General features: G+C 38.5%; 1 long non-coding RNA gene across 4 annotated transcripts in view; it reads left to right on the top strand.

The window, feature by feature from the left end:
• Nucleotides 1-718: 718 nt before the first annotated feature.
• Nucleotides 719-13604, top strand: part of LOC103878657 — a 63980-nt gene continuing 51094 nt past the window's right edge. Inside the window, exons 1-2 of one of the 4 annotated variants that reach the window (XR_004179348.1) lie at nucleotides 719-5118; nucleotides 9877-9958. This is a non-coding gene — a long non-coding RNA (uncharacterized LOC103878657). The remainder of the gene's footprint in view (nucleotides 5119-9876; nucleotides 9959-13604) is intronic. The other 3 variants (XR_004179350.1, XR_004179351.1, XR_004179349.1) reach the window with 3 other exon arrangements.

Here is a 13604-nt window from a genome sequence, read left to right as displayed (position 1 = left end):
AGCAAAAGAAACTACCATCAGAGTGAACAGGTAACCTACAGAATGGGAGAAAATTTTTGCAATCTACTCATCTGACAAAGGGCTAATATCCAGAACCTATAAAGAACTCAGTCAAATTTACAAGAAAAAAACTAACAACCCCATCAAAAAGTGGGCAAAGGATATGAACAGACACTTCTCAAAAGAAGACATTCATACAGCCAACAGACACATGAAAAAATGCTCGTCATCACTCGCCATCAGAGAAATGCAAATCAAAACCACAATGAGATACCATCTCTCACCAGTTAGAATGGCGATCATTAAAAAGTCAGGAAACAACAGGTGCTGGAGAGGATGTGGAGAAATAGGAACACTTTTACACTGTTGGTGGGACTGTAAACTAGTTCAACCATTGTGGAAAACAGTGTGGCGATTCCTCAAGGATCTAGAACTAGAAATACCATTTGACCCAACCATCCCATTACTGGGTATATACCCAAAGGATTATAAGTCATGCTGCAATAAAGATACATCCACACGTATGTTTATTGTGGCACTATTCACAATAGCAAAGACTTGGAATCAACCCAAAAGTCCATCAGTGACAGACTGGATTAAGAAAATGTGGCACATATACACCATGGAATACTATGCAGCCATAAAAAAGGATGAGTTCATGTCCTTTGTAGGGACATGGATGCAGCTGGAAACCATCATTCTCAGCAAACTATCGCAAGAACAGAAAACCAAATACCGCATGTTCTCGCTCACAGGTGGGAATTGAACAATGAGATCACTTGGACACAGGAAGGGGAGCATCACACATCAGGTCCTATTGTGAGGAGGGGGTAGGAGGGAGGGATAGCATTAGGAGATATACCTAATGTAAATGACGAGTTAATGGGTGCAGCACACCAACAAAGCACATGTATACATATGTAACAAACCTGCACGTTGTGCACATGTACCCTAGAACTTAAAGTATAATAAAAACAAAAAAGAATGCTTTTTTCTTCACATGTGTAGATTAGAGGAATGCCTGATTATTGCTTCCCGCTGGTTTCCCTTCCCTGATTTCCAGAGTTCAAATTATAGTAGATCTCATTTTATCTTTCTATGGACATTTAAAAGGGAACTTATGATGGAGAGATGTCTCAGGACGGGTTCCCTGAGCAAAGATGCTAAGACAGAGTATGATTTAGAAATGCCTTAGTGGCTTATCCCTCTGCTAAGGAAGAGAAGGAAGCAGGATTGTGGAGAAGACAAAGGCAAATGCAATGCTGATGGGACAAAGCTTTGCCAACCCTTCATGGAGTTCTGGAGCCAATGTTGCCCAACACAGCTGATGGTCTTTGGGCCAGAAGGTCCTGGCCCTTCCGCTCTTACCTCACTGAGTCATTGGATGGGTAGAGTTGCCGGATTTAGCAAATTAAAATACAGGATGCCCAGTTAAATTTTTCAAATAAACAGTGAATATTTTAAAAATAAGAGTATGTCTCAAATATTGCCTGCCGTGTACTTACCATAAAAAATTAAACTATCTATTGTTTATCTGGAAGCCAAATTGAACTAAGTGTTTTGTGCTTCATCTGGCCACCTTAGATGTGGGCTGCCTGAGAAATGTGTGATCTTAGACAGGCGGCCCAGGTGCGGCAGGTTCTGAAGGAGCTGACAGCTGGGACAGGCTGGCTGACCACATGCCCCATGTGTGCACAGGAAGTCCTCTTTGGTGGCAGATATGGGTGATTAATTTCCACGTTCGGGGGAGTTAAACACAGGATTCCAGTTCTGAACTCGAACTGGACATTCCAAGGGAACAGCTTCAATTAATCAGGAGTTAATTATATTATCTATGAACTCTGTGACTTTTCTCATTCTTGAGTTCTTCCATCAGAACCCTCTCAAAGATTTTTTTAATCAAAACTCAAATTGAGAAAAGTCAAGGAGTTCATAGACAACAGAAGAGAGGAAGTAGTGAGTGAGTATATACTATTTTTAAAAGTTGGCTTTGGGAAAAGCTTTTCTAAGGAAAACGGTAAAAATGCTAACAAAGAAAAGAGTAGGGAAACTTGTGATGTTTATAGCAGAAGGAGAATGGATTGAAGATATTGGGCTAAAAGGTAGAGTAACTGTTGAATCAAATTCCAAAACGAAGTGACCAGTTTTGCCAATAAGAAACAAGCCTTCTTCTGAAAAAGCAGGGGAGGAAAATAAAAATCATGAAGTGGAGTGGAAGGCAGTTGTGGGAACTTAATTTGTGTGAACTCTATCTTTTTAGGAAGAAAAAAAAAAGCAAGGAGTCTGCTGAGACTGAAAATAAATGATAGGGTTTGAGGTTTGGGAGACTTGCAAACAGCTTCACCATCGTGAGCATAATTTGGAACACAGGATTTTGGAGAAAGGGTTCAGCCTCAATATCTCCATCTTCTTCCTATGCCACTGAACGTGGATGACATACGACGTATAAGACATGGTTTCTCTTTTTAAAGAGTCTATATTGTAGTTGGAGAGAGAATTTACACATGAAAAGAAATACCCATCTAGGAAATATATAAGCTCAATGCAATTCTGTGGTCTAGTCAAAATCTATTATAGTTCAGAAGGTCAAGGATTGCTGTGAGCTGGAGAATCTGAGAAGAATTCACCAACAAGGGGAAACTTACGTTGAGTCTTGGGTAGGAGGCAGACATTGCAGACAAAGTGGGACAAGCACTCCAGGCAGGAACATTGTCCTTTTGAGAAATAGCAGTTTGGCTGGTGTCTTTTAGGTCGTATCTATTCCTTGGATGAACACTGTCACAGTTGGCACTGTCCATTTCCTTCATGTGCTAAGCCTACAAGAGCCCTGAGTCATTGTGGTATCATTGGTTGGAAATTTTACTGCAGTCTAGTGACTCTTGAATGAGAGTTAGAAAACATGGGCCCCTATTCCTTCATTTTCATAAGAGTGGATGACATGTAAACTGTTTCTGAAAAGGGGACAATGGGAGGATCAGATGCCATGTGGGCTGTTAGCTGACAGTGCTCATTGGCTGCAACAATGGAACAGCAATGAAAAGAAGTCTTCAAGAGGTTCCTGGACTGCCTTTGAGTGCACTGTTACAGAACTTGTTTTAGCATTCATGAATACCAAATGAGAGCAAAGAAGTAATTTAACTTAATGAGCTGAGAAAGCTTTGCAAGACTCCTTGAGTACTTCCCAGCCCATGTGCTACCCTAACTGCCTATGGAAAGTAGAAGAGATTTGATGCTTTTCCTCTCTCTCTCTTTTTTGGTGGTGATGGTAGGATTTAACTCATTACTAATTCTATTTTCGTTTCTTATAAGGAACTTAAGATAGATCTTGCCCTAATACTGCCAGACTAATCTTCCTTAATTACATCTTTTATTGCATTGTTTTCCTGCTTAAAAACCTCCAAAGGCTCCCTATCTCCCACTATAAATTCTTATTGATTTACAAAATTTCCATAATCTCTGTTTTTTTTTTTTTTTTTCAAATTCCAACTGTATTCTTTTCTAAGCTGTAAACATACCCAGTTGCCTTGACAAACTGCCCTAAATAAAGGTGTTATTTTAACAATGGAGAACATTCTCAAGGCATGTACACTTAATTATTATTTTGTCATGTTTTCACAAGGGACAACCTTATAACTTAGATTAGATCTTATCTCAGTGATGTAACTGTGGTTATATTTTCATGATCTCGTGAATTCCCTCCTACCTTCCTAAGGATATTTCTTATTGGCTCTCTTGCTTATCAGCTGAAATATTTTCCAATAAATGGAGCTTCTCTTCTGGATATCTAGTAAAACCTCTGTTTTCAGTAGGAGATTTGATCAGCCTTTGCAAAAACTAAACAGCTTGTGTTTTGTCAACATCAATTCCCAGTTCAGATTAGAATCATTAGTGGCAGAGCAAGTGCTATTTGGCTGAGAAGGGATAATTAAAGCAGCAAACAGAGATCTGCGTAATTCTGCCCATGTTTTGCATAGATAATGGAACGAAGACATGTCACAAGGACTTCTGAAATAGATGATAACATGATTTCAAAGATAACATGATTTCAAAGATATGTCCCCACCCGGCATTCAGAAACCAAGTTAAATTACCAAAGGGACATAAAGATTAGGAAAACACAGCATCCGCACTGAAAATGAGGAAAAGGTTTCATTAACGTGTTACAAAGTTGGAAGAAGTTTTGAGACAGCACAGAAGAAGTGACAAAAATAAAGTCATAATTTCTCTTATTTAGAAAATTCCTCCCCTCCCCTTTCCTCTCCTCTCCTCCATTAGAAAATGCGGGTATTGGCAGTGGTGAGCTGGTAAACTGGTTTTCTGGAAAACTAAAGCCTGAATTTGGGGCATTTGGTGTGTGGTGTAAATGCATCTGCCTTGGCCAATTTCAAGCTTCCGATGCAGAATTAGGACTGGCCGCATAGATTCAACTTTTCAGAGCCTACCTTAGTTGGCTCATCACACTGTTGAGTATTATGGGAAGTCAGTGTAAATGGGGGCTTGGAATAAGCCCCTAAATTGGTTATGTGGGTGTGAGGATGTGTGGCAGGGATTGGAGGCCATGAAGAGTTGGATGCTGGCTCCATGGATCCTTTTAACTGCCGGGATCCATAACTCCCAGGAGCATCAGTGCTGGGAGGTACAGGGACAGGTCAACAGGAGAAAACAGCTAGGGTGGACCTATTTTTCTCTCTGACACAGACTCTCAGCTGCAAGACTCTTTCTCTGTAAGGCAGGTAGATGGAATGTGGAAAGACCAGGTAGAAGAAACAACTAGATTTAGAAAGATGGCCAAAGTACGAAGATACTTTTATGGGCTAAATGTTTGTGCCCAACCTCTCAAATTCACATGTTGACGCCCTAAACCCCCATTGTGACGTCATTTGGAGGTGGGCCTTTGAGAGACAATTAGGCTTACATGAAGCCATGAGGGTGAGCCTTCTCATAAGTGTCCTTATGAGAAGAGGAAGAGACAGCAGCACTTCCTGTTTCTGCCATGTGAGAGAAAGCAAGAAGGCTGCTGTCTGCAAGTCAGGAAGAGGGCCCTTCCCAAGAACCCAACCAGGTGGCACCTGTACTTCCAGCCTCCAGAATGCAGAGAATAAATAAATGTTGTTAAAGGTATGAAAAATTCAAAACAAGAAAAATTAAGTCTGGACAGGAGTCCTAAAACTTTATGTAGCAAAAATACATAATATTGAGAGATATAAAACTTTATTATTTAAAAGATGTGAAGATGTTGATACAACCTTGGTATTATACCTTAACAAAATGTGACTTTCAGAATTTAGTCAATCAGACTAAAAAAGGCTGCTATATACAGAGAAATAGAATAGTTAATTATTACTTTTGAATTAGTAGTTACATATTTTTAGATAGATTTGATACCCCCAAAAGACTATTACTTTTTAAAGATGTCCAGTGAGGCATTGTACCATTAATTCAACACGTATTTATTTAGCATCTGCCAAATGCCTGGCCTGGATAGGGGATGAAGTTTGAACAGGCCAGTCACAGACCTGCCGCATGGAGCCTTGTACTGGGCACTGTTCTAGAAGCAGGGGATGCAGCAGGGGACAAAATAGACAGAGGTCCCTGCTCTCACGGGCTTTATTCCAGGGGGAGGACTCAGACGATAGTGAAGACGCACAGAATGTGCCAGGGGAAGGATAACAAAGCAGAGTTAGAGAGTGATGGGAAAGGATGCTATCTTAGAAAGGGGCTAATGGGAAAGCCTCTCTGATCAGGTGGAATTTGGGCAGGGAGCTGAAGAAAGTGAGGGCACCAGGCATAAAGATGGAGGACGTGAGTTCCGGGCGGAGAGCATAGCACGCACAGAGGCCCTTTGTCCTTTGGGTCCGTTTTTCTCCTTGACTTTTCTTGAATTTCGGAAATCTAATATTTTATTCATTGTCAGTCTTTCTCATGTAAGCCTCAAGCCTATGATTTTTGGGGTCTTTGAATTGTTGTGATGATTTTCTCTACAAGTTTTAAATTTGTTTTGAATGTCCATATAGTTGATAGCTGCAGGTTTCATGTACTTATTGGCCCAAGACTAATTTTACAGAAGCATTTACAAATTTTCCTCCATGTGTTCCGGACACATTACCCCCCCCAAAATAGGGCATTTTGGCCTATTGAATATATCAAGCTGAAGGAATTTGTAATAATGGCAGAATAAGGGAAGTCTCACTGACCTTCCCACATCATTCGCGCCGGAAGCAGGTCATACAACCTGGGAAGGATTTTCTGACCTTCACCTGAATCAGGTCACAAAACCCTCACGTGAGCGGTGCCCTCCCTATACCTCTGAATGGATGAGCAACCTTATCTCTGAGGAGGACACAGGGTCACAGAGAAGAATCTGAACAAACAGGCCCTGCTAAGTTCCCTCAGTTTATTACCATTAGATCACACCCTTTCTGCTTTATTACATTTCCCCTCCACTCTCAAGTCTTCATCAAAACTCGCATAAAACTGCTCAAGTGTACCTGTTTCGTTGGATCTTCATTTTCTTGTGAAGGCTCCTATGTCATGTAAAATCTATATTAAATATCTTTTTTATGCTTCTCTCTGTTAATCTGTCTTTTGTTATAGGGTCCTCGATCATGATGGGTAGAGCAATATCTTTCCTCCTTTACAGTGGCTTCATATATATATTTTGACTACCCTTTTATTATGTTATAATTTCTTTTTACTTTAATCCAGAGAATGTAGCGTGAACAATTTCTTCTTTTTAAAGTACATCTAAATTTTCCTTGTGGCCCAGTATGTGATAAAACACAGTTCAATGTCTCTACATGACTGAACTCCCTGGGCACCAGCCCATGTATTCATACAGGTGGATATAATGGGATGGTGACCACTGGGGCTGTGAGACCTGGTGGCCCCACTGGTTACTTTACTTTGCTACTTAAAGCACACGATGGCGGCTGGGCGCCGTGGCTCACGCCTGTAATCCCAGCACTTTGGGAGGCCGAGACAGGCGGATCACGAGGTCAGGAGATCGAGACCCTCCTGGCTAATACCGTGAAACTCCGTTTCTACTAAAAATACAAAAAATTAGCTGGGCGTGGTGGTGGGTGCCTGTAGTCCCAGCTACTCGGGAGACTGAGGCAGGAGAATGGCATGAACCTGGGAGGTGGAGCTTGCAGTGAGTGAGTCGAGATCGCAGCACTGCACTCTTGCCTGGGCGACAGAGCGAGACTCCGTCTCAAAAAAAAAAAAAAAAAGAAACACACACACACACACACACACACAATGGCTTCCCACTGCTCACAGGACAAGTGCAAAGTCAGAAAGGTTTTCAGGATCGTGAACAACCCAGTTTCTTCCCATCTGTCCAGCCCTACTCTTCACCTCATTTCTTCTCTTGCTGTGATAAAGAAGTGTATTGAACTTCCATTTGCTTGAAACTGCTCTTTTCCTCTAATTTGGGGACCATAAATTATGCTATTATAGAATATTATTTTTTCTCCTGCTCATTGAATTAGGGTTCTTTAGAGCAATAGAACCAATAGGGTTGTGTGTGTGCATGTGTGTGTGTGTGTGCGTGTGTGTGTGTGTGTGTGCATGTGTGTACATATAAACAGATTTATAAGAAATTGGGTCGTATGATCATAGATGCTGAGAAGTCCCAAAATCTGTAGTTGGCAAGGTAGAGACCCAGGAAAGCTGATGTTGTAGTTGTAGGACCAGTTCAAAGACCTGAGAACCAGGAGAACCAAAGTTTCAGTTCAAATTCAAAGACAGGAAAAGAGTAATATCCAAGTTCAAGCAGCCAGGCAAGAAGAATTCCCTCTTACTCAGTCTTTTTGTTCTATTCAGGTCGTCAATGGATTGGATGAGGCACATCCATGTGAGAAAGGGCAACCTGCTTTACTCAGTCTATGGATGCAGATGTTCATCTCATCCAGAAACACCTTCACAGATATAGCCAGAATAATGTTTGACCAAATGTCTGGGCACCCCATGGCCTGGTCAAGTTGACACATAAAATTAACCATCACACAGATATAACTTTTCTTCAAGGTCTCAGAATAAACGTTGCTTTCTCCCAGAAGCCCTCCTCACCTCACTTTTGTGACCACATTAGGGGATCCTGCCATGTGCCCCTCTAGCATCCTGCTTATACTCTATCCTGGCACTTTTGTGCATTGCTTCCAGTTGCTTAATTAATTTATTAGACGGTGCCCTCACTTTCTTCAAGTTTCTGCTCAAATGTCACCCAGTCAGAGAGGCCTTCCTGAACGCCATTTCTAAAATAGCACCCTACCCTGACACTCTTTGTCTTTGCTTTCTTATCCTTCACCTGACATATTCAAGTGACTTTATTATTATCTTTGTCCTCCCACTAGAATATCAGCTCCATGAGAGCAGGACATTTTTTCTATTTTGTTGACTGCTGCATCCATTACTTCTATAAGTGTGCCTGGTATATCATTAGCATCCAATTAAAATTTGCTTAATAAAATCCAGAAATAAATAAACATGGCTGGCTGGGCATGGTGGTTCATGCCTATAATCCCAGCACTCTGGGAGGCCAAGGCAGGTGGATCACCTGAGGTCAGGAGTTCGTGACCAGCCTGGCCAACATGGTGAAACCCCATCCCTACTAAAAATACAAAAAAATTAGCTGAGCGTGGTGGGGGGCATCTGCAATCCCAGCTACTCGGGAAGCTGAGGCAGGAGAATTGCTTGAACCCGGGAAGCGGAGGTTGCAGTGAGCCAGGATTGTGCCACTGCACTCCAGCCTAGGCTACAGAGCGAGACTCTATCTCAAACAAAACAAAACAGAACAAAACAATACACAAAACAAAACAAAACAAAAATGAAAACAAAATTAAGTAAAACTCATATAGGGATGTAAAAGTGGTTTAATACTAGAAAATTTGTAGAACATTCTAGAGAAATTGAACATCTATTAATTTAATTACTATGTAACAGATTTTTAAAACAATGATCTTGATAGACGTCAAAAATGAATTATCAAAAAAAGAGAGAGAAATTTTGCAATGTAGAATTGGAGGAATAATTTCTTAAAATAATAAATTAGTAACTAAAATCATAGTAATGGCAAAACAGTAAAAGCCTTGCCATTAAAGTAGAACAAGGTTCAGTAAACCATGGTCTATGAGTCACATCCAGCTACGTTCATTTTTTTATTTGTTGGTTGTGGATGCTTTTATGCTAAAATGGCAGTGTTGAGTAGTTGTGACAGATGGTCTGGTTCTCAAAGCTAAAAATATTTACAATCTGACTTTTTACAGAAAAAGCTTTTTGACCTCTGATACAGAAGAGAAAAATATCCTCATTCAAAGATATTATCAATCTTATTCTGGAATTTCCATCTAAAATAGTAAGATATGAAATAGAAATGAGGCATTCATTAACAAAGAAATACATACAATTACCGTTATTCAGCACCATTTACTTTTGACTTAGGAAACAACAGGCTCAGTTCAAAGCTATTAGAACTATTAAGAAAATTCACCAGGACATCCAGTTGTAGACTAATTAAAAATCCTTATACTATGGGAACAAACATAAATAAGAAATGGCAATACATGCCTAGCTCTTAGTTTAAACTTTATAAAATATATACAACCTTATTCAGAATAAGAGACATGAGTGAGGAGTCATATCACATTCTTGGACGGGAAGATTCAATATTGTGAAAATGCTAGCTCTTCCAAAATGAATCTTCAGGATTAATACAATTCTAACCAAAATCCTAATGAAATTTGGGGTAGTCTTTGAAAACATCAATTATTTTGCTGTGTATTAGTCAGAATCAACTCGGTTAGGATGCAGTAACAACCCTCTCCTTCTGTGCGCATCTCAATGGCTTAAAATAACAAAACTTTATTTCTGATGCAGTGTTCGTTGCAGGTTGATGTCTTATTGTTTCCTCACTGTGAATTCAAACTGGAGTAGCAGCCTCCAGCTCAGATGTTGGCAGGTACTGTGGCAGATAAAAGAGATCTTTAGAGGGTCTCAAATTGATGATTAAGTACTGTGGTCTGGAAATAGCATGTCACTGAGTTCATGAGGCATGGCCAGAACAAGTCATATGGCCCTCTCCAACCGAAGGGATTTGGTTGTGAATCTTATTTCTTTCTCAAAGAGAGGAGAATCAGGTAATGGTGGCGGCAGTGACTCCACCAGTAGAGCAGGTGTGGGGCACAGAAAGGAAGAAGCATTTTCTTGGGCAGATTTAAAGATATATTTTAAATTTTAAGAATTCAAAGTATGGTACTGTTTTATGGATTATTAGACCCATTAATGCAACAAAAGAGAAAGGCCTGAGGCAGAACAACTTAATAAGAATGTAGTATGTGATAAAAGTGCCATTGGTGAATTGATTATATATTACTTCTTACTTATTAATAAATATTACAAAGTATATTAAAGAAAAAGAAACTACTTCATACAATGATTGATTGATGCCATTAATCTATTTGTCCAAACCCATAGAATATACAATACCAAGAGGCAACCATAATATAAATTATGGATTCTGGGTGACAATGATGTATCAACGTTAAGTCCATCAATTGTAAGGAAGGTACCACTCTGATGGGGGATGTTGATACTGGGGGAGCTGTGTTGGGGAAGCGAGCATATAGGATATCTCCATACATTCCACTCAGTGTTGCTGTGAACCTGAAACTGCTCGTTAAAAATTGTCTTTATAAAGAGAAATCACAAAAAGAGAATAAAATACGTTGATATTTATCAGTGTTAGGAATATATGTAAAATGAGAAAGGCATACTGAGTATTGCTTAGAAGCTTTACTAAGAAAACTATGTTAGCATTTTTAAAGATAATGGCTTTAGAATCAGCAATTACTTTTATAAGGGGTTATTAGGAAATCATTTTTCCTTAATACAAAAGCTGACATTAATTCAACATTTTAGTAGATACATTAAAACTACCATAAATCTGTTAACAACTTTATAGCTCTTGTTTAAAATTTTTTAGAGAGATATCATAAGGGGCTCCTTTAGAAATTTCATGCATCACTAGTTAATTTCCATCATAGTCTATGTATGGGCTATTGCTGAAGGAAATGGTTGAGAACTGTTGAATCTTTAAATTTTATGTCTGTAATCTCAAAATAGAAATACATGTTTATGAATGTTGAAGTCTCTCTTTTGTAAGGATAGAAGGGAAATTATGTGTTTATATTATGAAAGGGAAGTCGGGAGAGTTGACTTGAATGAATTTACTATCACCCCATCTACAGTTTTCTACTGTGGTCTACTGCATTGAAGCTTTATCTGATCTAAAAGAGTATCTGAGAATTGTCTGTTCTCTCTTCCTGTTGCATCTGTTGTACCTGGACAGAGAGGGAAAAAAAAGAACTACTAATGAACATATAATGAAGAAGACTCCTCAGATGTCATTGAAGAGAAAGTCTAAATCTTGGGCTTTTTCATCATGGAGCTATTAGGAAGGCAGAAAAATTAAAAATCATAGCAGTTAAATGAGTGAATAATAGCATGGCATTTTCTAAAACCTTTTCTGTTTCTAGCCAGTAAGGTGACAAACCATTTTGCAGGTTTACAGAGAAAATAGGCTATCAAAGCAATTTCCTTTTGCTGAAAATGGACAGTAATAACACCCCTGTGGTAGTGACCGTGAGACCTTTCTAACCCTGGCAAGATATCAGAAGTCAAAGCAGTTGAGTTAGAATAGCCAAGTGGTGTCTTAATCCCACCACCCGGTTATCAGTGGATCCAGAACAGCCAATGAATGACAAGGAAAGAACAGGTGAGCCAAGTAAAAATTGAAAACGGATAGCATTAACCAGAAAAGATGCCATCTGTCCCTAAGTGTTATGCATATTTACATATTGCTTCAGATTTTTCAAAAACTATTTTTCTGTAGGAATGGCAAAACTCCACCTCCATCGTCTTAGAGTCCTAGTTGGGTCAGAGAATTAAATTGACATAAAACAGATTAATGGGACAAAAGTGTACATATTTATTTAATATGAATTTTGTGTGGCAAGAAAGCGCTCATAAGGTAATGAAAATCTGAAGAAATAGTTCAGTTCGTTACGTATATGTTTAATTGAACAAAGAATAGTAAGTTGTGAAGATGTGATAAGGCAAAGGACTCGGATGAGGATATTTAATTGGGCAGAGAAGTGACTAGGAAGATAAGGGTTAGTTCAACAAGGTTAGTTTATACAGAATTCCTTTGGCTTAACTTTACCGTCCTTGATGGTAAGAATGTTGCTTTCTTTTTTTTAAGTAGGGATAATATCTTTCACCTGAGAATTTCATCTTCTGTTTTTAAAAAACAGTATGAATGTCAGAATGATCTTGCAGCAGATGTTTTTCAAGTATCTTTAACTTAAATAATCAATATGTCAGAGTGATATAATTTTAATTCCTTTAGTAATTAATGTTGAATCCATATTTTACATTCATGTTTTGAAACAGAGGTATAAATTTTATCTAATTAAATAGCATTTTAATTTAAATATAATATACATACAGAAAAGTATACAAGTTACAAGTGTGCAGCTTGATGAATTATCACAAAGTAAGCACACCTGATTGATCACCACCGAGTCATTATCAACATTACAGAAGACCCCACATACTCCTTCCAGTTACTATCTACTCCCTCCTATTTGGTATAGATTAATTTGGCCTGTTTTGAACTTTTTGTAAGTGTGATTATCCAGTATAAATTATTTTTTGACTGGATTTTTTTGCTCAACATTGTTTGTTCATCCATGTAGAAATCGATTACTTATTTTCAAGGTTGCATAGTTTTAAAAAAAACAAACTACAAGTTTTAAAATCTAGATCATCATTGATGGAATTTAATGGATTAAGGCTACTTTAATTTTTTTTGACCATGACAAATAATGCTGCTATTCTTGTTCATGTGTTTTGTTGCACAAGTCTTTGGTGCATATCTGTTGGCTGTATAAGTAGTAGGATTCGTGAGTCATGGATTTTACATATATTCAATCCACATATTCATGGATTATACATATATTCAATTAATGCTCAATGATCTTCTAAAGTGGTCGCTCCAAATTCCATTTCCTGGTGTAGGGAAGTTCTTGTTGCTTCATGTTATTGCCAGAACTTGATACTAATAGTCTTTATAGTGGGTGCATGGTGGTATCTTGTAGTTTTGATTTTCATTTCCCTGATGAAAAATATGGCATTGAGCATCTTTATTTGTGTTTATTGGCCATTTGAATTTCCTTTGCTAGATTCCTCTTCAAGTTTATTGCCCAATTTTCTTTTAAGTTTTCTGTCCTTTTTATTGATTTGTAAGATCTCTTTGTGTATTTTGGGTATAATCCCTTTGTTATATATATATGTATATGTGTGTGTGTCTTACAAATGTCTCCCACTCAATAGCCTACATTTTCTCTCTCTTCCAGTATCTATGCTGTATTTGTAACTTCAGTGCAATCCAAATTATTATTTCTTTTATAATTAGCTTTTTTGTCCTGTTTAAGAAGTCCTTTCCTGCCACCAGGATCATGAAAATATTCTCAATGTTATTTTCTAGATGTTCCATTGTTTTAGTTTTCACATTTGGAACTTCAGGAGTTCAGTCTACCTAGAGT

Source organism: Papio anubis, chromosome 17 (assembly GCF_008728515.1).
Source record: "Papio anubis isolate 15944 chromosome 17, Panubis1.0, whole genome shotgun sequence".
Taxonomy (NCBI): Eukaryota; Metazoa; Chordata; class Mammalia; order Primates; family Cercopithecidae; genus Papio; species Papio anubis.
This window is presented reverse-complemented; position numbering and strand designations above follow the sequence as displayed.